The sequence below is a fragment of the Marmota marmota genome, unplaced genomic scaffold, assembly GCF_001458135.2.
Source record: "Marmota marmota marmota unplaced genomic scaffold, marMar, whole genome shotgun sequence".
NCBI classification, from domain to species: Eukaryota; Metazoa; Chordata; class Mammalia; order Rodentia; family Sciuridae; genus Marmota; species Marmota marmota.
The window spans coordinates 8,702,461-8,729,058 of record NW_026000174.1 but is presented as its reverse complement, the minus strand read 5'-3'; the positions used below and the strand labels follow the sequence as shown (position 1 = coordinate 8,729,058).

The following is a 26,598-nucleotide window of genomic DNA, read 5'->3' as shown; positions in this document are numbered from 1 at the left end:
ATCTCTTCTTTGCTTCCTTAGTCTTCATCTGTATTGCTTTCCAGAATAATAACTTCCATTTATTAAAAGTCAGGTCTCTGAGAAACTCTTTGTACATATTACTTAATGATAATCAGAACACAATAAAATGGTTGTGATTGTACTCCCACATAATGTAAATGAGAAAATGAAGAATCAGTGAATTACATAGGAGGAATTTCAAAGTAGGAGTTCAAATTGAGATACTCTCTGTCACATTGTGTTTCCATTACATAATCTAATATATATATATATATATATATATATATATATATATATATATATACACATATATAGTATATATATAATGTATATATGTATATTAGCATATATATAATATATATCATATATCAGCACACATATATGTACATATGCATACATACATAGGTACACACATATAAATTATAATATTAGTATCTAACATGGTTTGAGCTTTCATTATACATTGAGAATTAAGTCAAGAACTTACCATTTTTGATAAAATTTTATCTACTTGAAAACCCCATTACTAAATTGTATTGTACTGATGAGAAAACAAACTTCAGAGAAGTTAGAAATTTTACTAATGGTCACATAGTAAGCATGTGTCTGAGAAGTGGGAATTCAGTCTTCACTTCAAAGTAGTTGAAAGGAAAGGTCATAAATGGAGTTAGGCATTGTAATCAGGAATGTTCTTCTGCAGAAGTAGAAGTTGGAACTGAAAATTTCATGAGAAACTTGACTTTGTTCTACTGTTAATCCCTTCAAGCTCTAGATATAATGGTAGGTATATGAGAAACTTACACTTACGTATAGGTCTATCTTATACATAGGACTATATCTGTATAAATTAAACATACGTGTGTGTACATATATATGTATGCATATGTACATATATGTGTGCTAATGTATATAATATATACATGCATTATATATATTAGATCATGTAATGGAAACACAATGAAACAGAGAGTATCTCAATTTGAAGTCCTACTTTGAAATTCCTCCTATGTAAGTTCCCTGATTCTTGAGTTTGCTGTTAAATGATATAATGCCTTCTTTGAATCTCTTACCAGATTTTGTTTTCTCAGGTTCATATTCATGTGAAGCTAGAAGGATATCCCAGTCTTCCACCAGCATGATTAGCCTTGCTGACAGATGAATAACACATGTCTGAGGGTGACAAGGTCATTCTGTTTGTCTTGTGTAAAGCCCCATCACTTTTTTCTGTTTAGAAAGGCTCTTCAATGTATTGACAGCCCTAATCAGGAAAATCTACTCTAGTGTGGATAAGGCCAGAGTATTTGGGAAAAAATAGTTTCTGCCTGAAAACAGGATTGAAGTCTCCATTGGTGAGTCTTATGGTTGAGTAGGGAGAAAACTCTGGCTATAAACCGTAAGTGTGAGATTTGGAGCCATAGACTGCATTTGGGTCAAATCTCTGTTCTGTATTTTATTAATAAAGTGCCCATAAATTTTTGAGCCTTAGTTTTCTGAACTATAAAGTTATGATCTTATTATATATCTTCAATTAGACAATTAATGCACAGAAAGTACCTAGCACATCTCCTGGGTGAGCACAGGTGTTAAAATATGATGGATGTAGCAGTTCTCAGAGTCATAATCACTGTTATAGTTTAGATAGGAGGTGTCCCTCAAAAGCTCATGTATGAGATAATACAAGAATTTTCAGAGGCAAAATGATTAGATTGTGAGGAGTGTAAACTAGCCAGTGGATTAATTGACTAAGATGTATTAACTGGGTAGTAAATGTAGGCATTAGGGTGTGGCTGGTGAAAGTCAGTCACTGGGGATGTGCCCTTGGGGATTATATTTTGTCTGACTCTTTGTATTCAAGCTCTATGTGCTTCCTGGCTATCATGAAATGAGCAATTTTCCTCTGCCACATCCATCTATTATGATGTTCTGCCTCACCTTGGGCCCAGAGCTATGGAGTTGGCCAACTGTGGACCAAACTTCAGAAACCATGAGGCCAAATAAACTTTTCCTCATCTACATTGTTCTAATAAGGTTAAATAAGATTAAATCAACCATCATCTTTATCATCCTCCTCCTCCCAATTGGTAGCATAGGTTATAAACCAGTACTCTGATGTGCCCCTTCAGAATATCAGAATCCACCACTTGTGGATAATTTGTTCAAAGACTTGTGGGTTGCAAGTTTAAATATTTGCTTATCCTAGAGGAAAAAAAGGAAAGCTTGCTTTAGAGATTAACATGAGATCCAATTTCAAATTTTCCATATTGAAAGTAGGGATTCTAAATAATGACCTGGAGATTTGAATATCAACATTCCCTAGAGAAGAAGTAGCCAAATGGCTTTCTCTCTTGCTTTCAGCAAATTCAATTAGGAGACAGCTCAATTTACAATGAATTTTGGGAGAGGTTCCTGAGAAGAACACTGACTTGGAGTAAAAGGAGCTATAATGTAGTTCAAATAACACTCACAATTAATATTTGACTGTCGAATGTATTTTAAAACATTTTCATAATAATGGCATTTACAACAACCCTATGGGCGTGTGCTATTATTTTTTTTTTTCACAGAATCTAATGCCTTGCTCTCTTGTTGGCCGCATGCTTTAATTACATCTAGATTCCAACTCTTCCTCTATGCAAGTACAGTCCTAGATCAGGCTCCATCACCTCTAAACTAAAGTGTTTCCAAACCAGCCTCTTCATTGGTCTTTCCTTAGGGTCATGCATTGCATTCATCTTCTATCCTATGCCACAGGGCTCTTCCTATCTCATAGCCATGATCATTTCACTCCTCTGTATAAAACCTTTCAAATTCTATGCTTCCACGTTAATATTGTGTATCCTCCATCCATGCCCCTCTCCCTCCTTCTTCCTAGTATTGTTGGGCAAATTCTGTCTCAGGAGTCTTAGAGCTTTGGCACAGAGCTGACCAGTTGCATTTGGCGAGAGCTGAGGGGAGGTTGAATGGAGAATAACCAACACACCTATTTTCTAACTTAACTTTTGATCATATAGAACCTTTTGTAGTTACCTGAATAAAATATGCATGCTCACTCCTCAGACCTTTGCACAAGTTGGATTGTTTTTTCAACACAGAATCACAAATATTATGTCCCTGTGTAATCTCTCTGACTTCCTGCCCTTCTATTAAGGTCTTTTATCTTGTACAAGGTTTTTGTGGACTGCTTTATGCTTGAATCTATAATACCATATATCACGAGGTACTGAAATCACATTTTAATGTCTGCCTCTCCTTTCGGTTTTAAGAGCAAGAGCATATCTTATTCATCTCTTGACAATTTTCACAACTGTCATCACACAGTAGGTATTCAATAAATATTTGTGGAACTAAATGTGAGGCTTTATTTTGCAAATAAGCCTTCTAGTGGCACACAAACACTGAATAAATGGTATGGCAAAGGCTACAACATGTAGGATGAGAGTCTTTTCAAAAAGCTTTGATAAGTGAGAACTGAATTAACAAATGGCTTTTCTCAAGACACAGTGATTGCATTATGAGAAGTACACTATCACTCTACCAATAAAGTGGATTGACTAAATTTCAGGTTCCAAACTAATTTTGGAAGCTGAATGAAATGAGATGATATGTATGAGGGGAGGAAGAAAAGGAAGAGAAGGAACCTAAGTGTGGGACACAGGGCACTCTGGGTCTGTAAGTTGTTCCATCAGTAATATGAGCTTTTGACCAAGAAAATCAATGCATAAGAGCTGAGAGCAGATAGATGGGCAATCACTACAGAACAGCATGGTTTCCAGATTGGGTCAAGACTTGAGTGTAATCAATAAATCAGAATAGTATCATATTTTAAAAAAGAAGACAGAGAACCAAAATTAACCTAGATGTAATTATTTCCTTAATCATGGAAATATAAAGAAAAAAATGACAATCCCCAAGGGGAAAGCCACTGAAACCAGAAAGTGTGGCTATTCCAGGGAATTGAAAAGCATTCCGTCTTCAGGGAGACAAAAGCTTCATTGGATCTAATCTTAGATTGAATGAAAAAAAAAATCTTTATAATAATCTTCATTTCTTCCTTTAGTTTCTTTTTCCCTCTTTTTAAATTCATTTATGGAAAATATATGTGCAAATAGTTATTACAAACATATGCATGGGTGTCAGAAAGACTCAAGTTCATGTCCTAGTATTGTCCCTGACTAAAAATGGAATCCTGAGTGTGTAAGTGGCAGCTGCTGTCTCCTCGCATTGCCTTAGGCTTTCCTGTTGGAGCATACCACACCTGCCTTCTTGCAGCCTTGGGGCTTCTCCCATGGCTGGCGCTGCCCACATGTGCACCATAGGCCAGAAGAGCTGGAGAGTAATGATCCTGAAACCCACCCTCAGAGACCCAAACTAATGGCTGATGGAGGTTTGAATAATGACCCAACTCCCTTGTGCCTCTGATAGGATGACTCTCAGGTAAGTGTTCTGTGCTGATGTATGGGGAGTCAGAGACTTCCCAGTGTGATTAAGTTTCATTTGCCCACAGCAGTTGGTCTCTGGCCAGATAATGCATTCGTTGCCAGCTGCTTTCCCTTCCTTGTCCCACTTCTCCACTCCTCCATGAATGTTTCCTGAGATCCTCTTCCAAATAAACTACTTGCAGCTGAATCCTATCCTCAGGGTCTGTTTCTCAGCCATCCAAATGTTAAAAAAAAAAAAAAAGGCTTACTCAATCTGTGTGGTCATATTCCTTTCCTCAAAATGCTGACAATAGCCCAAAGTGTCATTTTATGTGAGATAATAGGTGCAAAGTGCTTAGCACAATGCCTGGTCCATTTGAATGCCTAAAACATGTTAGATATAAATTGTGTTATTCTTGGTAAGAGACCAATAGGTGCAATGTAGTCCAGATTCTTTGTTAGGTGCTGTGGATAGGATGGTAAACAGCATGGTGCCTATCTCTACACACATGGCATTTACAGTCTCATGGAAATCTAAGTTAACTGTAATGCCACAGAATGTGGGATAGAGGGGAGTCATGTGTGTGCTGCGGGAACACACCACAGAACTTCGCCCCATTGGGGCCTCAGAGAATACTCCATAGGAAGCTGATATTTAAGATATGATAGGAGCTAGCCAGATAAAGTCTGTGTGCATGAGCATGTGTGTGTTTGTGCATGCCTCTGTGTGTGTACACAGGTATGCAAAAACTGTACTAGAGGAGGAGAAAAGTGCATGTTGAAAAACCTTTAAATGGCTAAATGTTCTCTCTGTCATGCAGATGCTAATACACAACAAGAGATGGGGAGGGAAGATTAGAAGTTCAGTGGATTAGACAAAAGGGAATGAAGGGACGGGAAGGGGGATGAACATAGGAAAGACAGTAGAATGAATCTGACATAACTTTCCTATGTTTATATATGAATGCAGACCATTGAAACTCCACATCATGCATAACCACAAGAATAAGATCCTAATTAGAATAAGTTACACTCCATGTGTGTACAATATGTCAAAAGACATTCTATTGTCATGTATATCTAAAAAGAACACATTTAAAAAAGACTGTTAAATATGAAAAAGAAAAATCCAGATAGAAAGAGAGTAGGGAGGAAGAGAGACAGAACCTATAATTGTCTGTAAAAAAAAAAAATGCCTTCAATCTGATTCCATGTTCATTACTTCTTCAGTTCCTACATTTTTTGGTGTTTGGTTTTATGAATACTGGGAAATGAAACAGATTTCTATTAAGCAAATAGTACCATTTAGTCATGGAAAATAATTCCCACTTTCAAAGTGCAATTGATAGGTATTCTTGTTTTGTTCAAGTTTGCATTGTAGGTTGAGGAAAACTGAGGTAGGCTGCAATCAGGCAAGTCCCCAGTTATGCCAGCTCTGACCACTAACCAGATAGGAGCTTATGGAGCAGCAAGGTTAAGAGTACCACCTAGAGGCCAGGCCTATTCACAGGACATGGCCTCCCAGGAATCCTCTTGGTGGGCTCTCTTCTGGGGACAGCACATCCTGATGCCATGCCAACACCCAACATCTACCCCTTCCCTTAATTTGATATTTCAACCCTTTCTCCTGTAATGCTATAACATGTATATTCTCAGCAACTTACACAGCTAGGACCATGGCTGGAAGCCTGAGTAGTATTCCTTACTTGAGTCCAGGGCCCTGGAGAAGTTATAAATCAGATGGCTGTGGTAGAGGGGAATTAATTATCACACGGAATTAATTATCACACTGCTGAAGAAAGACTCTTGAACCCTTAAAAGGGAAAGTACTCAATAAATACATGTGGTCATTATTTCTTCTGGCTGTAGACACTGGGGTAGCTGAGACCCTTTCTTTTTTGTGTTTTATCTGTTATTTATTTATTTCTGTGTGTGTATGTGTATGTGTGTGTGTGTGTTTGTGTGTGTGTGTGTGTGTAATGGAACTTAGCTGCTTGCAGTTGTGCCCTGGTAGTCTATCTCAGCTTTAATGTTGAATAACTTCAAGAGCCAACCAGCATTGGAACTGCCACAGCCCAGACACCATCAAGAAGACATATGCTCTGCTCTTAATTGGGTGGTATGGATTAGTTTTCTTTTCAGTATTACGGGAAAGGGGCATGAGTTGATTTTCCAGAATGGTGCAATAAAAATAAAATTTGATTGATTAACTCAATAGCAAGGAAGCATATCTTGTGCCACAGCAGAGAGGAAATACATAAAACCCTACAGGTACAGGCTACATAGCACACACTGCTGAAGAAAGACTCTTGAGCCAGATGCTAGAGAATAGCTTACTCCTGGACGCTCATGTCTGGCTGAAGGGCTTATTTTCCTCATAAGTTTCACTTAGTGATATAGAACTTTGGGATGCTAGGGAATAAATGGCAAGTCATTTTTGCAAAGCTGTTTAACAGATTCTTGTTCATTTTTTCAATGTGTTGCTGTGTTTTTGATTTTCCCAGAAAACATGTACTTGCCTGTGGTGAGCCGTTTCTGCCGTTTATGTAAATTATGGTCGCCATTACATGATGGCGCTGGCTCCGCTGTGGTCTGTGACAAACAACTCCTTGTTTGGGAGAGTTGGCACATGACTTTTCATCACTCTATGAGAAAGCTCCACGTGGCTGCTTTGCATTGGGGCTTGAGATGCTTTATTAAGGCTGGGAGGGGCATCCGGAGGGGGAGAACTGAAGAAGAGAACTGAGGAGAAGAACTGTCAGGGGCCTGAATAAACTGCTGAAAGAAGATTCCTGAGTGTTGCGTCTTCCTTGCGGGCAAGGGGGCGCTACACTTGCCTGCTTTTTGGTAGAATTCAGAGGGTCATAGTCCTCAAGAAGAGCCTATTGAAGCTGTCTGTGGTCCATTTTGATTGGCAGGAAATTTTAATTTAGAAGTCATGGTATTGAAGTGGCATAAAAATTCTGCATATGTACACTGTTCTATGGAAGAGAGCTATACCATCTTCTGGAAGATGTTCCTGAGTTTCCAAGATCTAAGAACCAGTAAAGTGAGGAAAATGGACATGGACAGGTAACCCTGAGGCATATATTATATTTTCAATATAATATGTGAGTCTAAAATAATTATTTAATCTTAGATGCCATTCCCCCACCTGAAAGATATATATGTTATGACCAGATTTCAAAAAGGTAATAAATTTACATTTAAAGGAAATCTACATGAACTAATTGAGGGTGGTATGGACTCTACATATATTTCAGGTCTCATTTCAAATGCAATTTCTTTTTCTGGTCTCCTATAACACTATAAACACACACACACACACACACACACACACACACATGCACATTTAAGGCCAGGTTTCTGATTAATGCTAGACCTGCTTGGAAGCAGAGAGTCTTTCAACATTACACACTCAGGCCATAGTTTTAGGTATACTCTTGACAAATGCATATGGATACATAAGCAGAAAGGGCTCCCTGGGTGATGAAAATTGCATCAGCAAGGATCTAGGGAGCCAAGTGCAGATTTCCATGCAACATAGGCAGCTTTCAATGTCCAGTGGCAACAACCTTATTTGTTTAAGTCAAACAGGGAAATTTACTATTTATATTCACAATAGTAGAAAAGGAAGAATCAGGTCTGACTTCAGGAATGGTTGGATCCAGGTACTTAAAAAGTATCAAAACCTTGTTATCATCTGTCTTCCCTGCTTCTCTCTCTCTGTATTGGTTCAACATGTGTTTACTACACAGGGATTTTCCTCCCTGTCATGGTGACCATGGTATACTGCCTTATTCAGTATTTCACTTTCTTTAAATACCTAATAACTTTTCTAGATAAACATAATAATGTGCTCATTTTTCATATTATAAAGAAAGAAAAAAATTCAGAGGGTCAATTAATTGGAATAATGTCCATAGCTACAAAGAAGAGGAATAAAAAATGTAACTTTTTAAATGTATATATGAATATGGGAAGGCCTGAGTTTTTGTATTATTTACAACTCTCATTTAAATAACACCTTTCTAAGCTTTAGTTTTCTTAGCTGATAAAGGAGCATAATTACCCCTTAAGATTTGATTTTACACACACGCACACACACACACACAAATTACATGTACAATATAAACACACACATAAATACTGTGCATATATTCATGTACATTGCATGAATATATGTAAAGTATTTATATACATACAAAATTATATATATGCATGTGTACACATACATATACATATATATACACATACAAAATTATGTGTTTGAGAATTTTTGGCACATAGTAGGCCATCAGTCAATACTAAAAAAGTTAAATATATAAGACATCTAACCAAATGCAAAACATGGTTATGAATGAACTTCATGGAAAATTCCTCTTATTGGCTCAAGTTTCATTTGCCAACATCTCTTTTGTTTCCACCCTAACACTCTTATCTACTTATTTTGTTGTACTGCTTATTTTGCTTTGTGTTTGCTATTCTATAGCAATTACAAACATCCATCCTTAGATCTTTACATTTTTTTGTTCATTCCAAAGTATTTGTTGAGCATCTTCTATGTTCCCAACATTGTTCCCATCCCTGGAGGATACGACAGTAAATAAGTAGATCAAGGGCCTGTCCTCATGGAGTTTGCATGGTATAGGAGAACAAGTTACACAATTACAAAATAAATAACCTATAGTAAAACTTCAGGATAAAAAGATATGCACCATGAATGAGAACAGTATGGGTCCTCAAAATGAGGAGAATGCAGAATTTTGGATAGGGTCATCAGAACAATCTTAGCTCTAAGAAGTTTCTATTTGAGTAAAACCTGGAAGAAAATAATTGTATGGTCCATTGGGATGATGTTAGAAGAATATTCTGGGAGAGGACACAGTAAGTACAAAGTGTCTGGAGCAAGAGCTAGCATGACTTTCTTTAAGAGCCACAGGAAACAAGAACATTAGGGGAAGGTGGCAGGAAATGACCTTGAAAGGTAGCCAGGAACAGGTCTTGGGGTGGCATTTTTAGGTCACAATAATGAGTATAGGAACTCTAAAGTGCACTGGTAAGCTGGGGGATTGAGGTCAACATCTTGACCTTATCATCTGGACCATGGACATGTGATGGGAAAAGAGACGCCGATGTTGGAAAGAGAATCACGGCTTGACAAGGAGTTATGGAGGTAGTGAGAATTGGCCAAATTTAGAATATACCCTGAAGGTAAACCGAAAGCTTTTGGTGATAGAAAAGAGGAGAGTATAAGGGTTATTTAAGCTTTTAAGAAAAATAAATATTTTCAAGTATGTTCTTAACAGTAGCCAGCACTTACTGAGCCCCACAGGCCATGCCCTCTATGGAGTGATTTAGACTTACTGTATCATTTAATTGCCTATCTCACTCACAATGTCTTGATTTTTTAAAAATGCCAAATCTTTGTATATGTAGATATTTCCCTCCTTGGTTTGACCCTCATTTCTTTCCCTGGGTTCATTATTTAAACTGAAGGGCAAATGGAAAATTAAAAAATTTTAATCCCCTGTGTTCCCCGGGGATGGGGGGGCAGTGGCGGGGGCTTCCTGACACTGGTTCTGTACTCTCTCGTATCCTTCAGCTAATCACTCTGCCCTTCTGAGCCTTGGCTTGCCTTACTGAGCCAGCTCACACCCCTGGGACAGGAGATCAGCACCTCTATTCCTGGCATTCCTGTTCTTTAGCATTGTGAATGTAATTATTTTGTATATATTTGTTATGCATGAAGGAACAGGCAAAGTGATTTGCACTGCACAGAAAAAAAAATGAAAAACAAAAGTTCTTTAATCAGGTCTCAAGTGGATGCTATGAAAATAATGGAAGTTTCATTAAATCCAGCTCTTGAAGCAAAGATCAGATGGGCTCACTGAATGGTTTCCTAAACCTGGCCATTCATGTAGTAAAGGGCCTACCTTATTGTGTTTTTTGAGACGGGTGAGGTTAGGAATCAGCAGGAACATTCACTTTGGTCATGAACTGGTACCACAGTTGGTCTATAGTATGGCGGGCACTGGGCATCCACTGCAACATAACAGTCTCCTTCAAAACCTACCAGAGTGATCTTTACCTAGGCACGATGCCACTCTCCTTAGAGTCAAAGCACTACTGTTTGACATTTGATAATTTTCACATGAACAATTAAATCAATAAGTAACACCCTCAACTGGATTTCAAGGAAAGCTACATTATGCCTAAGAGCAGAAACACATTGAGGGAAAAATTAAGGGTCACCCATTCTGCTTGGGACTTGCTCTTGATCTTCCTTCTATAATCTTCTTGCACCAAAGAAATTTATTGATTTGATGATATATCCTTGGAGGCCAGAGCTGAAAGGCTGGCAGTTACATCCATTAAGCTGCTGGACCCTGTCATGAATTGTGCACCAAACCATAAGTGGGGCAAAATGGTTGGGAATTCAGGGAAGTTCTAAGTTCAGCAAGAAAGAGAAACATATATGTAATGCCACAGCTATGCTTATTTTGAAATGTCATTCCCTTATCTGGGTGTAGCTTCTTTTTGCTCCTGATGTGGTAATTTGCATAAACTATTTTACTAGGCCTTAGTTTCCCCAATTCTAGAAACCATACCAGGTGAATTCTCATGTTCTTTTGAGGTGTGATTTTTCTGGAAATAAAATTGTACTTAAAAACATAATTTTAAAGATAGCTTGGTGAAAAAATACATTGATGAACATTTGGGTCCAAATTAAATGTCTTACAGTGAAGTCCTAAATTTAAAAAGAAAATATAATTAATAGAGCAAATATAAACCCTCATAAACTCAGAAATAGAAAAACATATGCTTTCATAGCTGGGCAGGGAAAAATCATTTCCTCCTTCAACGTTTCATCTTCCCAATCTAATAAAAGATAATCAAGTTTCAAAAGTTATAGAAGAAATAGAAAACCAGAATAGACCAGTAATGGAGGAAGAACCATATAAATGTCCTTAAAAGCTGCCTGCCAGAAAGATGTTAGCTCTTCAGAGATTTAGTGGTGATTTAGTTCAAACGTTTAAGAAATAATACATAAATACATTCATTATAATGTGTTCTGGAGAGAAGAGATGGAAAAACTATCCAATTCGTTCCACAAGGAAGGTTTGATTTAAATCCCCAAAGGTGGTAAAATATAATGCCAAAAACAAACAAACAAACAAGAAAATAATTTAATGTATGAATCTATATTCAAAACCTTACATTAACCACTTTGAAAAAGAGATTAACAGTCTAATATTACCAATTCAATAATCTGATAGGAAAACCCCCAGTTTCAAGATAACTAGGAAATTGAATAATGCAATAGAAGTTTTTCAATAGCCTAATAACAATAAAAAGTAGACTATTATGTTCATATCCCCTAAATGCATTTGATAAAATTTAATAATGTTTTCATTTTGGAATAAAATAAGTCTTCCTTAATATAATGAATATTTTACTTTAAACTCCAAACCAAGCGACTGTTTATTACAGGGCACCAGACACAGATATCTAAATTAGAGATAAAGCAAGTTTGTCTACTTTGTGATCATTTCATATTATGTAAGTGAGTCTGGCTGGTTCAATAAGTCAGATAAAAAATAAAACTAATATGTATTAGAAATAAAAGGTATCATAAACCCATAAGCCTTGTTAGCAATTCTGAAATCCAAAATACTCTGAAAGCTGAATATTGTGCCTCATTCGTTTGATACGAAAACTAATCTGAGCTGATGTAAAGCTACTTAGTCTGTTTATACAGCTGCGGAAATATTAATATGTTTGATTATAAGCTTTTTACCTAGACCCTGCTGAGAATGTTATGTAATATTTGGAATATGCACCATATTACTATTCAAAATTCTGCATTGCAAGAAATAGCCCCAGGATTTTAAACAAAATGTTGTGAATCTCCATTATGTGCAGATAGCGTGATTATACACTACAGGCATTTTATAAATCAGATAATATTTGTTAGAATTAATAAAAAAAATGTTTAATATAAATGACTGTAGTCAACAAAGTAAGTGTTAAAATTATCTGTGTATAAAGTTGTATGTATCTGTCTACCCCCTACGTTGGTAAGGTACTTGAGGGTAGGGGTTTGTTTTGCTCATTTCTCTATCCTTTGTGCCTGGCACATTGCTTGGCATAGACAAAGTAAACAGAAATGCCATTTAAACACTGAGAGATGAACAAACAAACGAGAAAATTATGATTATTAAATTTTCCAATTTTTTATTTGAATGCATACATTTTACACAATTTCAATCAATATCCCAACAGGAATTTTAAGTTTTGTTTTGCTTTGTCTTAAGTTTAAAACTCAGGAAGAGGTTGATAAAAAATGTATTTGGAAAAATACAACAAGAATAAATAACAATGAACAGTCTTTAAAAGACAAGGAACTAAAAGCGAAACGAGTTCATGCTGAGCTCTTCCACCCACTCTCAGTGGTTTTTGGCAAGTTACTTGCATCTTCTCCCACTAATGTCCTCCAAAATAAGATGATGATAATAGTAAAATGAAAATAGTTTTATATGCTTATTGACCTTATTTCTCCTCCTGTGAATTGCTTGTTTAAAGTCTCCTTTGGCCATTTTCTCATCATGATCTAGATCTCTTTTGTCATGGATTGGCCTCTTTTAAAAGCCATGCATGTCATACATGCTGAGTCACTGGTCTGATGTAGATTTTAGGTTTACTGTGTGGTGCTCCCTTTTCTTGCATTCTTCTCAATTTATTTTTCCCCAGACCTAAGACATTTTTATCTGGGAACTTCATATATTAAGGTCCGTTAGAGTTACCCTGAAATGGAACTGAGCAAGGAACAGGGGAAGTAAATTGATGTTTAAAAATATCTAATGTGATATAATTCAGCATAGTTTTAGAAAATGTAAAAGAGGAAAAGGAATAAAATGAATTTTCTGTAATACTTATAGCAACTTTTTCAAGTAGGTATTGATAGTATCATTTTGCCCCTAAGCAATCTGGGGACACAGAGAGGTCAAGTACTCAAGAGTCTCATGATATGTAAATTGCAAGGTTAAAATTTATTTTTGGAGTTCAATTGCTTACCAGTTGGTATAGGAGTGTTTTCCATCAATTGTTAATATGAATTGCTTAGACAAAATCATGCTAGCCAAACACCACGTATAGCGCTTTCCAACTCTGAACTCCAGTACAGAGAAACTGGGATTGCAAATTTGAAAAGCAGCAATGAAGAGTGACCCCAAATTGTGCAGGTGCTGCATACTTGGAAATTTATTCATTTAATTTTGGATGTGAGGCAGCCTTGCTCTCTCCTCATCTTTTTTTTAAATGGGATTATTGTCTAATCTATAGATCTTACTTCCATGTGCAATATAACAAATTGTCCCACTAACATCATTCATAAATATATTTTTAAAAAATGTGTTTCCCAGGTTCTGTGTGCAAGCTTGTAATTCCAGCAATTTGAGAGGCTGGGGTAGGTGATCACAAGTTCCAGGCCATCCTCAGCAATTTAGTGAGGCTTTAAGCAACTCAGCAAGACCTTCTCTCCAAAATTAAACAACAAATAAATTAAAAGGGCTGGAGAATGTAGCTCAGTTATTGAGCATCCCTGGATTTAATCCCTAATATCAAACAAAAACCAACCAACCAAATAAATCCAGTTTTTTTTTTTTTCCTGGTCTGATCCAATCAGGGTATACATTTACTCACTACTTTTTAGTCTCCTTGAGTCTGCAACAGTTCTTTGGGCTTTGTTTCATAACATTAATTTTTTGTTACCTTTGTTTTTCACATCAGATATCCCCACATCATAACAAGTCTGGCAGGAGGCACATTTTATGAGACAAGAAAACTCAATCATCATTTAATGTGGTGTTGCACACCTGTAATTCCAGCTACTGTGGAGCCTTAGGTAGTGAGTATACCAAGCTGTGAGTATATGAGTTTTGATCAACAAGCTAAGATAATTATCTGCAGACTTTTCAATAAATGGGCCAAGGAACTCAACAGGCACTTCACAGAAGAGGATACATAATCGATCAACAAACATATGAAAAAATGTTCATCATCTCTAGCAAGTAGAGAAATGTAAATCAAAACTACTCTAAGATATCATCTCACTCCAGTCAGAATGGCAGCTATTATGAATACAAACAATAAGTATTGGCGGGGATGTGGGGAAAAAGGCACACTCATACATTGCTGGTAGGACTGCAAATTGGCGCAGCCAATCTGGAAAGCAGTATGGAGATTCTCCCCATCTTTTTAATGCAAGTTCTCTATAACTTGATGGGACTCAGGTTCACTTTTTCCTGCTCCAAATGTTAAGATAATCAGAAGAATTCCATATTAGCCGTTGTTTCTCTAAATGGGGGTGAGACCTGGAGGAGGGAAGAAGGCCCTGTTTGTATGAAGAACCTGAGTTTCTTTGAAGTGAGCTCATCAGGGTACTCACCACAGCACACAGAGCACCACAGAGCACCATTCTTCACAAAGCACCACAGAGTACCATTCTTCTCTACTCAATGATAGGCTAATCCATGAGAGTGGGATCTCCCCTTGCCAAGGGTGCCTGGCAGCCCATGCTGCACAGTCTGCAGGAAAATCTGCTCTGCTTAGCTGCAGTCCCTCCTTTTGTTTATTTTCTGTTTATTTATCTTTTATGTTGACTTACAAAGATTATATAATTTCATGAGGTATGATGTGACGTTTCAATACATGTGTAGATCATATAGTGATCCAATTAGGGTAATTAGAATATCTCTCACCTCAAACCTTTATCAGTTCTTTGTGGTGAAACATTCAAAATCTCTTCTAGCTATTTGGAAACACACTTTGTTACTTTATTGTTAACTTTAGTCACCATACTGTGAAATAGATAACCAGAACTCATTCTTCCCATCTAACTGTAGCTTTGTACCCATTGAGTAACCTCTCCCTACATCCCACTCTTCCTACCCCTTCCAGCCTCTGGTAACCGCTATTCTACTCTGTATTTCTATGGGATCAAAACAATCCCACTACTTGGTATATATCTAAAATAAATGCAACTGCATAATCGAAGAGATATCTGTGTTGCTGTGTTTAACACAGTATTCTCCATGGTAGCCAAGATGCGGCATCAACCCAAGTGTCCATTAACAGATGAATAGATGAAGAAAGATACATATATACAATGAAATACTACTCAGCCATTAAAAAGATGAAATCCTGCCATTTTGTACAACATAGATGAACTGGGAGGACATATGTTAAGTGAAATAAGTCAGACACAAAAGTCAAACACTGGGGCTGGGGAAGTGGCTCAAGTGGTAGGGTGCTCACCTGGCATTCGTGGGGCGCTGGGTTCAATCCTCAGCACCACATAAAAATAACATGAAGATGTTGTATCCACCAAAAACTAAAAAAAAAATAATATTAAAAAATCCTCTCTCTCTCTTAAAAAAAAATCAAACGCTGCATGATCTCACTCATATGTGGAAATCAAAAACTTCATCTCATAGAAGCCCCTTCTAAGTAAAGGCCTTCCCTGGTCTATTCCCCAAACTTCTCATTTAAAGCCATTTATATTTGCAGGTTCTTTTCCAGAGCAGGCTGTAAACACCCCCATCCTATTGTCTCCAGCCATTCCTCAGTTCCATTTAACTACAATTTCCTGAGTGATGGTTATGGCCCAGCACTGTGCCAGGTAAGGAAGACAAGAGAAAATAACAAGCAAGGACCAAACTCTCAAGGGCCTCCCAGGTTCCAGAAAGAATGAAACACAGCAATGGATCCTTTTCATCCTCATAAACATGGCCCGGGAATTAAACACATGCAAGCTGAAAATGTGTAAGTTTCACAGGCTGAATTTGAAAAGAAATTTGAAGGATGAGTCAGGGTTTTTCAGGCAGGCAAGGTAGCAGAAAGCAAAGAGCACCAGAGGCCTATGAAGCACCCAGGAGAGCGTGTGAACAGAAGCTGAGGCAGGCCCAGGAGGGGCATGCGGGGTGGGCTGGGGAATTTGGACATGAGCCTGAGGGTAATCAGGAGTCATGGAACATGTATACACAAGGTGCTTACACGGTTCTCCTGCTTCAAGGTCATCTCAAGCCTGGTATTATCCACAATGATGTCCCATAAATGAGACAGAAATGTGGGCGCTGCACACATACCTCATCTGGATATAACCTTTGGACACTGCCCTGCTAACCACTCAGCTTCCCTTATGAGGTCATTTGCTCCAGCGTGGCCCACAGAATTACCCATCCCTGGTAAGCTTTTACTACTAAAATGTGGTCCAAGCATCAGCAAAATCCATATCACCAGGCAGCTAGGTAAAAATTCCAGAATCTCAGGCCCTCCTTAAGGCTTGTTAAGTAGGTATCTAAGTTTCAAAAAAGTCCCCAGGGACTCAGGCGCACATTCACCTGTGCTTTTATGCACTGTAGTAGGCTTTGATGCTGATCCTGCCTGCCCGGTGACAGGAATGCCATCTCTCACAGTGACATGGTGGAGAAGAAACCTGACATTCTTGAGGGTCAGGACCTATGTTAATAACTGAGGCTGGGTTTGAGCAAGTTGTTTCATTTTGTCTTAAAAGAACCTCATAAGATGAGTAGAATTATTCCCATTTCACAGATATAGAAACTGACGCTCCAAGTGTCCAGAGTCATACAGCCAGGGGCATTTAACCTCACTGTGTGTCCTCTTCTGTAGAGCTCCTCAGGAACTCCAAGAATGAATCCACCATTTCTATCAATCCCAAAACCAAGCTCCATTCCAGAAGAAAAGATTCTTGCTAGTCCTTCAGTAACAGCTTTCTATTCCTACCTGCCTTAAATGGCACCTCTGGATCCAAGCCAACTCAGCCCCAGCTTGAATGCAAATGTGTCTAGAGTTGGATCCCCCAGGGACCTCTTCAACCCACTCCTGCCTTTTCCTCCCTCACAAGATACTGCAGGTAGATTTAGCATTCTGTGCCTCATGCCTCAGTTCCAGATTCTCTGTCAGCACAGTCCTATCTCAGACAGAGAAATCAAACAGCTGAAAAGCAGCCTGCTCTCAGGGAGGGACGGAAAAGCAGGTGGATTCGACATAACTGCCTAACAAAGTGTATTTATGAATATCATTGGAACAAATGTCTCCCGTAACTGCAGCCATCACCTCCTAATGTCACATCACGGAGACACTGGAAAACAAATTGGGCTTATAACCTGATTTTCTATCAGCTGGGAATGGCCTCACCAACCTTCAGCCTCTGCAGCTAGGCAGTATCTGACTTGCATCTTCATTTGAACTCTGGAAGCAAAATTGCGGATTAAAAAAGAAAAGAAAGAAACAATATTTTTTCTTAAATATCAATTTTGGGGTTGGGGGCATAGCTCAGTAGTAGAGCCCATGTGCTTAGCATATATGGTCCTGGGTTCAATCCCCAGCACCAAAACAAGTAAACACAATAAATGAATAAATTAAACATATCAATTTCATCAGTAGCATGTTTCTTAATGCATCAGACAATCCACCATCACAGGTGGCCTAAAAAGTGCTGAAGTTACCAGACTCAGACTCCTTAGCCTGGTCTGTAAGGATGGGGAATGCAACTGTTTTGCTTTGGAAGACTCAAAGCTACCCTTTTCTTAAAGCCCTGATTTTCTGACTTCCTTGGCAGTCCCCTGCACTGCCTTCTCCCTGCAATGCTCTAAGTCACATCTTCCCCCGGCCTGTCTCTTTTCCTCCATTTCTTCTGCACCTCTTCTCTACTTCTCTCCTTTGGCAGGTTGCAGAAGCTTTCTGCTGGTCTCCCTGACTCTGAGCTCTCTTCTCTCCAACCTGCCTTCTACTTTGGATGGCTATTGTGTGCATTCTGTTTTCTCTCTGGACACTTTGGGATCAGGGAGCAGCCATGTATTTTATTTTATTTATTTATTTTTGCCTCTAGAACCCAGCATAGGGGCTGAGGGTGTGGCTCCGTAGTAGAGTGCTTGCCTAGCAAGCATGAGACCCTGGGTTTGATTCCCAGCGCTCAGAAAAAAACAATAGAAACAACAACAAAACTCTCTCAAAAAACCTAGTGCAGAATAGCACAATGCTATGGAATGGAATCAAAACTTCAAAAATCAGAAAGACCCTGAGTATTTAGAGGACCAATCACAGGGGACAAAATAACTCCAGATGCACTTGTTGCAACTGAATAAAACAAGTAGAGGAGCTTACTTTCTTCTGGGCAAGAGATGTTCAATGAAACAGAATTGCCAATCTTCTCATTTTTAATTGGAGATATGTGAAATGTCATCAGCATTCTCTTTATTGGGTATGCCGATTTTATTGGTTTATTTTATTGACTATGAAACATTTAAAAGTGCTTTCCAAGGGTCATCACAACCTCAGTCATCTAAACATTATTATTATTATTTTTGTATTTATAAGATCTTTAACTTTCTTCTAATAGGAAGGCTAGAATGGCCACAGGCCTCCTTAGGAACCTAACCTGAGAACAAGCAGCTCAGGGCAGGCTGCTGCCCTCACACCAATTTTGACCAAGAAATACACACTCAAGCGTCCTGAATGCTGTGCAGTCTCTGGAAGCTTGTGGGGAGGCAGGAGCCTGCAGCTAGCTCTGGGGAAGTCAGACCACATCCCTGCCATGCCCTGTCAAGCCGCATCCATCCAATTAGGTTAGGAGTGAAGATGTTACATGATGTGATCAATGGGATCAGAAGCAATAACACGACCTGTCAGCCTGTGCTTTTCTGACAATTCTGGGGTAAAGAGGTTGCCTTCTAGAGTGCTGGGAGTCAAAGAGATCTGGCATGAGAGAGTGGGGAAAGGGTTATTTCATTTCTTATTTACAAAAGTAGCGCTTGTTGTGTGTAGGGGAGTAGTAAATTGGCCTTATTTTCCTAGTCTTATTTTAGAGTTTTGCTTGCAATCTGTGATATCTAAAGGCTTTATTTTTATTTTTATTTTTTTAATAGGGTAAGAGGTGTAAAACCCCACATTCAACATTTCAAGAGCTAGATGCTCTCTTGGAAATAGGGCCAGAGAGGAGGAAAAAAAATATATTATGAGGTCTTCTGTTTCACCAGGTTGAAAGAGTGTCACCTCACCCAATGCTGTGCAAAGACTCAGAAATATGACTGAAGGTTGAGGGTACCTGGTGCTAACCAGAAGGTGACTGAATCCTGGTTCAAGTGTGCTGGCATTAGAACCCCAAGGCAGGTGGCAACTTGGAGCAGATAAATTCCCTGATGTTGGCCTTTAGGAAACAGAAACAGCTCAGCTCCCAGCTGAACCACGTAGTCTGAGTCAGTGCTAGCAACCACTCTTGAGTCTGTGTGCTAGAATTGATTCTCAGAAGCACCACCTACAGACATTCCTGTAGAAAATGCAATGGAGGTCACCCTTTTCAGAGGGAGCAGTCTTGCTCACCCAGAACTGTGTTGAGCCCCACATTTGCAACAGGCCATTGCTGAAGAATTCCTAACCAATAACCTCCTGGTGTTCTCTGCCCTATTTCCCTACCTGTAAGCCTGTCTGATGCACACTAATTACATACACAGGCCCATAGAAGCAAATTTAAGACCTGATTTTATTGGGATGTGTCATTTTGGATTTTCCTCATTTGATTAAGGCTGAATGAAAATCAGTTCCTTTGAAACTGCAGAGGCAATATCATGTGGCCATCAGGAAGATGGATTCAGGACACAAGTTACCTGAGTTCAAATTCCAATACTATAGCTTTCCAATTTTACATATTTGAAACAATCACTTGAATTCTGTGCCTCAGTTTTCTCATCTTCAACATGGAGATGACATTAGCACCTATACCTATCCCTTTTAATTGAGTAAATATATGTCAATGATGAACAATTCTTTGTAGGCGGTAAAGGTTCCACAGATGTTGCACATTTTATTTCTGATGATTTTCTCTATCTCATCTTTTTGCCTTCTTAAGGGAAGTGTTGCTTTAGGCCTTTGAATGTGGAGTTTATATTTGGTGTCTAGGTTGCTTGACACCTGGATAACTCGCAAGAACTATCCTTGGAGCACCATGGTTTAGATATGTTAAAATTTCTTCCTCCAGTGACCAGATATTTACTCTAGCTTATGAAGTGTGCTTGGTCCTAATTTAGACATAGATTTTATCATCCAGATCTCTGGGGTGGAAACCTCCTAGCCAAGGGCATTGCTTTGTAAGTTTCTTGACCTGATTCACATCTTGACTCTACTCATATAAATTGGCTCTTGTGATTGGAAAGAACAGGTCAGCCTTTCCTCCTCATATTCCTGAAGCATACATAAGGTGCACAATAAATATTTTTGAGCAACTCTCCAGATCCTTTTCTAGACCTCGTGAAATTGTCATGGTATTTTTAAGCCCCCTCATTTTATAAGGGCAGTATTAGGTCATCCATTTGTCCCTTTTCTGGGGACACTTTCCCCAGAAGGGAAAGATTTGTGAATCTCCTGGAAAGTCATGAGGCTCACACTGAGGAGAGTTTACCACTCTTCATCAAGCTGTGTTGTCTATAGGTCATCACTCGGCCAACCTCATCTCCCTTCCTGGAAACCTGGGAAAAATACCCTTTTCATCAGAGAACTCACGGAAAGTGCTTTAGAAAGAGCTTCTGGGAAATAGAGTCAACAATCAAAAATACTGTGCCGACTTGTTGAAATCACATGTGGAAACTATGGCCTTAAATGGTGGCTCTGCCTGTCATCCAGGTGGCAGAACACTTGGAAACCACAGAACACCATGATCATGCACAGACCAGCACAAAAGACACAGCTAATCCCAATAGCTGAACTAGGTGAGAATTTATGAACAGAAAACATGACTAGCCTGCTGTCTATAAATGCAACAGAAAACCAGAACAAATATTCAAATCTATATTAAAACACACACACACACACACACAAACATCATGACCTAAGCATGGCTGGCTATTTCTGAGTCTTTGAGTTTTTCCATTATCACCACTGGGCACTTTTCATTGATTTGGTCATTTGCAATACATTTGGAAGGCAAAACAAACAAACAAACAAACAAACCTGGTCCCAAACTCTCAATAGAAAATGAGAGGGGAGAAAGTGTTCAAATGAGACAATTTCATACTCTAACTTTTTTTTCCTATGAAAGAAATATTCTTACATCATTTGATTTGCTGCCTTAGGTTAAGAAAGTGCTTCACAAGAAGGAAAATCAACACACTCAAGCTAAAGAGATTGGCATGTTTAATGCCTGTCATCTCTCTTACTTTCGGTGGAGTCTACTAGCAGAGATCCGGGACCTTTTAATCCACAGGATTTTACTCAAGACAAAAGAAAAAATGGAAAATAACTCCTTAGTAGTGCTCTTTCCCTCTCATCTTGTCCACCAACATATTACTGCAAACCACAAACACTTGAGCATAGAAAATATGTAAGAAAAAAGATATATTTTTACCTTAATTAGACATGCCCATCAATGCTCAAGACGAGCAGTGAGCTCAAGGTGTCTTCTGAGCAGCAACACTGTTTATCCTGAAAATAAAAAATGCAGATGTGTGAACTCCAAGATTGCCTGCTTTCAAGTCTGGTAATTTGTTGTTTATATAAGGGAACAGGGGATGGGAAAATGAATGGAATCTCTTTATAGTCATTTTCCTAAAACCCAGGAAAACCAGTAATAAGACAATTTTCTCTGACGTGCCTTCTAAAGATTTCTGGGTATATATGCTAGCTCTTTTGGACATAGACTTGTGTCTAATGGGTTCCTATTGGACGGGAAATATATAGTATGGAAGAGAGAAGAAAGAGACTTTTGTGTCAAAAAAGTTTTGCTCAAATTATTTAATTGCTCAGTTTCCTTTTTCTCATCTATAAAATGAGGGCAATAATGTGTCCCCGATAGTCCACGAGAAGGATTAAGTAGATGTGCAGAGATCCACATGCAGTATCCTATACACAGCAGGCACTGCATATATATCAATGTTGGTGCCCCCACCCCATCCCTATAGCCCTTTGCCTCTTTTATATTTATTTCCAATGCCTTATCAGGATTAGCTCCATGGTGCTCAATTGAGAAAACATAAAATATTTTAACATCTGCAAAATAACTACTTTAAAAGTAGAAAAAAAGAAGTGTTATCAACAGTATATTTAATAAGAGTTAAACAGTTAAATGCTTCCCATGTGCTGGGCCTATGTACTAATAATCTCCTACATACTAATAATCGTATACCAAACATTTCTTTTCCCCCCACAATACCCATTCAGAGAAGGCAATACTTGGAACCTGAGGCATGAAAAAGTTGAGTCTTTTTCTCAGATTGCACAGCCCCTGGGTGGCGGAGCTGGAAGTTGAGTTGATGCTGTCTCATCCCGTGCTCTGCTCTGGCCATCATCCTAGCTCCCAGCGTCACCCAGGACCGTCCTGTGCTCTGGTGGTGCTTTACACTCTGTGTGAGTTTTCTGTTCCCTTTCCTCCATCCTTCTTTCCTTTCTTCCTTTCTTTTCCCTCTGTCCTTTTCTTCCTTTCCTTCAAACTTTCTTTTTAATCCAAACTCACTCCTTTGTTTTTGTTCTTCTGTTTGGCTTTGGCAGATTAGAACAGAATATTAATTGCTACAGTATACCGGGGTTCTCCTCTTGGGCTTGGCCTTGTTCTAGCTGTGTCATATCAAATGAGTCCTTCAATTTATTAGAAACGTGTTCTTCTTCCCTTTTTTCCTCTGTAAAATGAATGCATTAGGGAAAATACACTGAGAGCTCTTTTCCCATTCATTGGTCCTATGACTGGCTACTTTGGAAGCAGTTTCAGATCAAATGAATGTTGATATCTTCATGGTCACATTATAGTGTGGATTCTAACAGCAACTTCTTTTGCTTCGGCTTAAGGCTAAATTTTAAAATTTATTGGGAGGAGATATTCATATTTATGTACATTTTCACGGAGTTTACAATGAGGAAACTGAAGTTCAAAGAGGAAGAATAATCTACCCAAGGTCAAGCAGAGGTGGCAGAGCCAAAACTTCATTCCAACTTATATGGTCAGTATTCTTTTTTGTTTGTCTGCTACCAGGTATTGAACCCAGTGGCCTTTGCTTAACCACAAAGCTACATTCCCAGTATGTTTTATTTTTATTTTTTTTATTTTCAAACGGGGTCTCCTTACGTGACTGAGGTCCTCACTAAATTTCTAAGGCTGGCTTTGGAGTTGCAATCCTCCTGCCTAAGTCACCAGAACTATTGGAAATACAGGTATGTGCCACCATACCTAATTAAAGCCCATATTCTTTATATGGTCCCAAGATTTCCAGAACATATTGTACAAAAATTGATTGACCTAAATTATTCTTGTTTATGATATTTTCCTACTGATAATTAATTGATGATAATTATGGAAACTAATATATAGCTCCAGGAACAGGGTGCTCAGTTGTTATCTCAGCAATTTAGGAGGCTGAGGCAGAAAGATCATAGGTTTGAGGCTAGACTCTGCAACTTTTTGAGACCCTAAGCAATTTAGTGAGACCCTGCCTTAAAAAAATAATTAGGAATAAAAATATAGCTCAGTGGTAAAGAAAACTTGGATTCAATCCCCAGTACCAAACAAACAAATATATATTGTGAGCTTACTGTATATGAGCCAAAAAAGTGAGAAATTTACATATATTTTAGTCTTCCTCCTCCTATCAAGCCAAATATCGAGCACAATAATCATCATCTTGCAATTGATGAGAAAATTGAGACACATGGACTAGCATTACCTACCCAAGTCACAGAGCTCATAAGCAGGAGATCTAGAATCTGAGCTAAGAGCAACTAAACTTTGACTGATGTTACAGTTTATTAAAGCTCACTGGCATATGGCAGTTATGATGCATTTTAAATTTAATAAGCCACAGTGGGGAATACTAGAAGAGAATGGTGGAGGAAGCTCATATATGTGATGGTGACCCACAAGGATGGCCTGGTCATTAGCAATTCGCAGACATTCATATAGGAGAAGAGAAGGGGTTTTGAAAAAGACATGCCGGGGACTGTTGAGAACCTGCCTCCTGAGCCGTTTCCCTATTAAAATCGTCAGCTATTGTCATTCGTTCTGACAATGAGCAAAGAAATGACAAAGTGAATTTCAAGAGATGGTGTCTGTCAGTGAGGTGTGCAGCATCCTTCAGTCAGGGAGTCAGGCCTCGAGCTGAGCTGCAAGGAGAAAGCAGGAAAAACAAACGGCAGTGAGGGAAGAGCACCCTGTTTATTTAGCTGGGTCCAGATTCAGGGAGAAAAATGCCTTGCAGAGGCACTCCAAACAGGGCCCCGTGATTAGGATGGAAAAGGCAGTCAAGTCTATTTGACTTCTGCAGGGGATTTGTTTGTATATTCTAATTGCATCATCGTTCAGCTTTATTTCATCTGGAACCTGGCTGCCAAATGAGCGAATTGATTACCTGTCATGGATGCATATTTCTCAATTAAAAGCCATCAAGGCTTGTAAAATCTCAACCACGTCAAGATCAACTAGTGGATTTTAGTATTACTGTGAGTGGTTACATCAGCTGCTTTCCACCGAACATTGGCAACAAGCTGGGCACCCTACATGTGCTGGCTTATTTCAATGTCACTACCTTCAAACTAGATACCATTGCTTTCACCTCCTTTACAGGAGGTAACAGAGGCTCAGAAATAGTAAAACCCTTGCCCATGGCCACACAACTGGTACACGGTGGAGTAGGGATTGGAACTGGTGTTTATGACAGCCTCTCTGCCACACAGAGGCAGTATGATGTGTGGGTTGGGAGCAGGGATCCTGATGTCACATTGCTTGGCTTGAAGACTCAGTCCTGTCTCTTTCCAGCTTTTTTTTCCCCATTTTTATACCATCTTTGTGCCTCAGTTTCCTCTACTGTGAAACTGGGGAACTAGTGGTTCATAGAGTTGTCAGAATTAAGTGAGGGACTATCTTTACAGCATTGGGGCCAGTGCCTGATGTAAGGAAGAGCCATTATTTTTACATCCTCAGGATATTGTACAAAGAAACTGTAAATCTTTGACCTTTGAAAACTTACTGTGGGCACTTTGTACTTTTAAAGACTTTGCAACAATTCAATTTTCCTCCCAGCAGCCCAGTGTTTCAGGTCAGACCACTGTGTTTCACTCTCAGAATGAGACCTGCATGAGGAGCCACTGTGCTAAAATAGCTCCAGAGCACCTGATTCACTAGTTTCCTTCCTACATTTGGATAGACCTATGGTGCTGTTTTCTTTTATTTATCCGCGTTTTGGATATCTTGGATCTACTCTTCACAATAACCCCATAATGAGGTGTTCTTACCTCCATGTCACAAATGAAGATATGTGACCCGTAAAATTCAGAGGATTTGCCCTCAGGTACAGATAGCTGTAAGTAGCCAGATTGGGATTTGAGTTTAAATCTCCAAATTTCTATTCTGTGTTCAAATGGGAATACTTAACCATTAATTTCTCCTTGTCCTTCTGGTGAACTCTGACTCATCTGTTGAGATGACACCCAGATATCTATCATTTTTATGTATTGACACATTTTTTTTTAAATGAAGGCTTTCTATATTCCAAACTCTCAGAATGCTGTGTGAACAATGATGAACACAAGACCTGGTTTCTGCTTCCACAGGGCTCACAGCTTCAAGAGGGCCTGTAAAAACACACACTGGGTACGTCCAGGAGGAAAATAATGATGGTCCTCGGACAGAGGAAATTGAGGGCAACAGGCCAGTGGATGGCCTGGACTCACTGATAAAGTGACATTCAAGCTGCAATGATGAATGCAAAGGCACCACATGTGAATAGCAGGGGAGGGTTAGAGGCAGAAAGAAGAGCACATGCCCAGAGCCTGAGTCAGAACAGGAGCAAGGAAACCAGAAGAAAGGCAACCAGGAGAAAGAACCACCTGCAACCAGGGGAGAATGAAAGAGTAGAGGGAGTTTGGGGATTAGTGGAAGAGGTCAGAGGAATGGGTTGGGGTCAGATAACTCAGGGTCTGCTGGGATGAATGCAGATGTTGGGGTTCTGAGTCACCAAACTTGTCAAGTGAGAGTCATGATCATACCTTTTTGCTGTCTTATGCTTATTTGTCTGTTATCCCTTCCTGACCGTATGCTTCTCAGGTGCCTAAGATAGTGCTCAGGATAAAAGAGGCATCAGCAAATTATACAAATAAATGGGTAAATTGCAACTGATAACAG

At 38.9% G+C, this 26,598-nt stretch overlaps 1 protein-coding gene across 15 annotated transcripts in view; it reads right to left on the bottom strand.

Annotated features, from left to right (window-relative positions):
- Tenm4 (teneurin transmembrane protein 4) overlaps window positions 1-26,598 on the bottom strand; it is a 2,842,490-nt gene that overhangs the window by 1,340,178 nt on the left and 1,475,714 nt on the right. For all 15 annotated transcript variants that reach the window (XM_048789141.1, XM_048789145.1, XM_048789157.1 and 12 more), the window contains one exon: window positions 21,841-21,917. The gene's annotated coding sequence lies outside the window, so the exon portion shown is untranslated. The remainder of the gene's footprint in view (window positions 1-21,840; window positions 21,918-26,598) is intronic.